Raw genomic sequence first — 4,348 nt, 5'->3', positions numbered from 1 at the left:
TGCTTGCCTGGGAAGATGAGCTTCTAGTAGCCAGAGTATCTTTGTAATGCTGAATCATGTCTTTTATCTTCTTGATGGTGTTATTGGGTTCTAACTTCAGAGTGGTCTTTATGGATAGGACTATTCAATGGCTAAGTGTACTGTTACAGTAATCTTTTTCTTTTTATATATGTCTGCATCCCTGTGGACTTGTCTTATAATATGCATTTTATTTTTACATTGCCTGTCATTTTTATATGTGGCATATCATTCTTATTAGTACTTTGAGAGCATTTAATGGAATTTCATAGTTTGCTAGTAACTCAAATACTATTGTGTGCTTTTATGATTTTCTCAGACATTAATTGAATTGAATTTTCTCTGAATATAATAAGAATTTGAAATGTTCACTATATCATGGAAATGGCCCAGGTCAAATGGTTTATAGATTGCTGATCAGTTTATACAAGTCCTCAATTGTAATGATCTTAAAGTTGTACAACTTAGTGCAAATCCATTTCTTCAAGAGGACTTATTGAGGCCTTGTATGACACTGTGATAGCCACAGGGATGAACTACAAGCTCAGAAAAATTGCATCCTGCCCTTCCAGAACAAATGATATAGAGGGAGATCAGTTTTCTTCTACCATCTGAAAGTAGAGACTTTCCAATAGGTATAATTTAGTAGTTAATTCTCAGTTTGAGAATTAACTATGAATTAATGGCAACAATGTTTCCAGATCCTAAAAAGAAACTTACTAAACTGTACCAAGTAGTAATGTTCTACATCTGCAAAGCTAGGGCAACCTATATTGATAACAAGCTTGCAACTACTTTATAATGTTAAATTGGTGAAGGTCAAGGTGCAGTAAGAAAAAGGCAAGATGGCAATCAGCTTGAACACAGGTGTAAAGAAAGACTTCCATGAGTAAATAACATCAAAGCTGAGACATGTAGGTTAGGTAGGAGCCATTCATGTGAAGTTGGGATTCAGGTAGGACCAAGTGTTCCAGCAGAGGGAATAACCTTGATCACGAGTGTTATGGAACTGAAAGAATTCATGAAACATCCATCACCCTTTATTTGCTAATAGTATCTGCCAATAACTACCAAATGAAGAAGGGTAAAATATAGGAAGGAGAGGTTATGAGTGCCACAGTATTTATTATTTAGCTCCCACTGAAACCATGATTGACTATGAAACAAATGCCTTACCACATCCTTATCTTGGTATTGCAAATTTGAAGAGTTGGTTTAAATGATGGGCTATTTTATTTATTGAGTCATAAACCAAAATAAATTGTGCCTCTAAAGAGTATCTCTCGGTTCACACACATATACATACACACAAGCTTACATTATTTTAAAAATAGTCAAGTAAGCAAATGGCTACAATACGGGCAATTTTGCTCATGTACAGCAGCCTAAGAAAGCATGTGTGTGTGTATCTATCTAGAGTTACAGAGTCTAGACACTACTGTGCATGGCCTATGTGGTATAAATTGGTATGATCAAAACTTATAAGGCTAAGGCTAACATCTCCTAAATATTTTCTTTGCTCAATCCACATATATAAGTATGATATAAGAGTGAGTCCAAACTGTGAAATACATGATCAAGAATCAGCCATTAAACTGGTTTGTTCTGTAATTCTAATAACAGGAAAGATGAGATGGACATGTTTCAAGATGTCCATGATAATGGGAGGGTCTTGAGAGTCTTCCCTGGAAAGCAGCAAAGCAAAGCTAAACAGAAGCTTCAGAGGCTGTCTAGTATACAAAAATAATAGGAGGTAATCAAAAGTTGAGCTTTTTCACTGGCAAAGAAAGACAGTTTCACTGCATCCTTCCTGAAATAATTAAAAATTATAAATAGAAAACCTGAATAACAATAATTAATGGAAGGGAATTGAGGGTGTAATCTTTATGACCAACAAAAGAAGATATAATGAGTGCATTTGATTAGCTTTGGAAAGTGGTTCAAAGTTCATGATCCGAATGAAAAGAAAAAAACAAGAATAATCACCTTAAAATGAGAACTTGATATATTTGCAAAAAATGTATTCTATACACATAAAAACATATTTCTATAAAAATTGATGTCTTTTAATTCTTAGGCTATATTAGAAATATAACAGGGTTCTCATGATGAATATTATACAACCAGAACACTTAAAATAGAAGTCTTATCTTTGAATTCAAATTCTCCCCACAAAATTTCTAATAAATAATGTACAATGTTGGAATTTTATTAAGCAAATGACACAAATTAGGAATGTATTTTGTCAGTTTTTTTAAAGATTTATTTTATTTATTTATGAATTCAAGAGCTGGGGTGTAGGTAAGAATTGCAGGGGCTGAGAGGATTCACCTGAGAGAGTGGGGAGCAGAATAGGTAGATCTACTGAAATACACTGCTGAGAGGAGCAGCAGGCGAGACAGGAGAGTTCTGCTGTGCCATGTGGGTTAGCTCCCTGGCTAGAGATGGAATTTGTGCTGCAGAGGCTACAGATAGCTTCACAGTGCTGAGACTTAACCCTTTGCACCACCAGGCAGGCCCCATTTTGCCAATTTTTATGGAGTAACTTTCCTGACAATTTTTCCCAGACTTAAGCACTTTTTAAAAATATTTATTTATGCATACTGGGGTGCAGGCCAGAGGTGCGGGGAGTGAGAGGATTCACCAGAGACAGTGGGGAGCAGAACAGGCAGAGCTACTGAAATACACTGCTGAGGGAAGCAGTGGGTGAGGCAGGAGAGGTCTGCTGTGCCATATGTGTCAGCTCCCTGGCTGGGGAACAAATTGCAGAGAGCTTCATAGTGCTGAGACTCAACTCCTTGAGCCACTAGGAAGGCCCGACTTAAGCATTATTATGAACAAAACTTCTTAGCACGATTGGGCTACCAATGGCCTTCTGCATAGGAAGGGGAAATTAATAAAAGGAGGGTTGTTTGGACTGCTAAGCTTGTGCTCAAATGCTTAGTCATCCTTCTCCTTGGGAAATAATGACATTAGCTGCCTGGGCTGATGGCTGGAGAGAAGCCCTGGAATAATGAGCTCCACTCCAGGAGTGTCTGCTGAGTGCATGTCTTGGAGGTGGATGATGAGATTGGGAACATAGCTTAGTTGAATGCAAGTTCTGTACTTCAAATTAGGCCAGCTATATTGTTTCAGTTTAAAATAAGAAAGAGCACTCAAGGACCAGACATTTTCTAGGAGAATGCTTGGAAATGTAGAGCATGTAGGCAATTCCTTACGAATGTGCTATCTTCAGAGATGGTCACCTTGACCTCTACTAGGGATGACCACACATTGATGGATATACATAGAGGTTTTGAAAATTGCTGTTCAATACTGATCCTACATTGATTACTTTTTTTTTTTTTTTTTTTTTTTGTGTGTGTGTGTGTGTGGTTAAGAATGCGGTTTTTATTTGTGTCACTAACAAGGGGACAGCTCTTCCACTCTCATAAGTGCAGGGCCCACCACTTGTGCAGGGGACCTTGATTTGGGATGTATTTGATGCCACAGCCATCTGGGATGAGCCGCTTTTCAGCTACCATGTCATCAAACTCATCTGCATTAAACTTGGTAAAGCCCCACTTCTTGGAAATATGGATTTTCTGGCCTCCAGGGAACTTGAACTTGGCCCTACGCAGAGCCTCCATGACATGCTTCTTGTTCTGCAGCTGATGCAGTTGGACATGATGACTTGGCCAATGTGGACCATGGCCACGGTGCCCTGAGGCTTCCCAAAGGCACCCCGCATACCTGTCTGGAGCCTATCGGCCCCAGCACAGGACAGCATCTTGTTGATGCGGATGACATGGAAGGGGTGGAGCCGCCCTCGGATGTGGAAGCCATCTTTGCCACAACTTTTCACCATGTACTTGTTGGCACAAATACAGGCAGCCTCCGGGGCTTCGGAGGAGAGCTGCTCATATTCATCTGATACCATGTGGCCACAGAGTGGGAACTCATACACTTTTGCCCTCTTCCGCCCCAGGTCAAAGATGCGAATCTTGGCATTAGGGGCCCCATGGCAGAAACGAGACTTTGGGTAGGGCTTGTTCTTACAATATCAGTAACACCGGGAGGAGCAGCGGCCCATAGCAACACCAGGATCTTGGGGGGTGCCCAAGGCAAAGAGTGATTACTGTTTTAAGACTAATAATAGTGGTGATGGTCTGGGCAACATAACTATTATTATATATATTTGTGATCTATTTTTGAACATAAGTATATGTGAATAATATAGTGAATAAAATGGTTGATGTATTTTTGAGAATGCTACATGAATTATCTCACCTTTCCATCAAGAGTGTGGAATAGTTTATTTCTAATTATTTGAATGCAAGTCTGGGTTAAT

General features: G+C 39.2%; 1 pseudogene; it reads right to left on the bottom strand.

The window, feature by feature from the left end:
• Nucleotides 1–3,446: 3,446 nt before the first annotated feature.
• Nucleotides 3,447–4,090, bottom strand: LOC119236895 (60S ribosomal protein L10-like; annotated as a pseudogene).
• Between the last annotated feature and the right edge of the window lie 258 nt (nt 4,091–4,348).

This window comes from Talpa occidentalis, unplaced genomic scaffold, assembly GCF_014898055.3.
Source record: "Talpa occidentalis isolate TD23 unplaced genomic scaffold, MPIMG_talOcc4v2.1 talOcc4.9, whole genome shotgun sequence".
NCBI lineage: Eukaryota > Metazoa > Chordata > Mammalia > Eulipotyphla > Talpidae > Talpa > Talpa occidentalis.
Note: the sequence above shows the minus strand (reverse complement) of the source record. Positions and strands in the feature narration are given on the sequence as shown.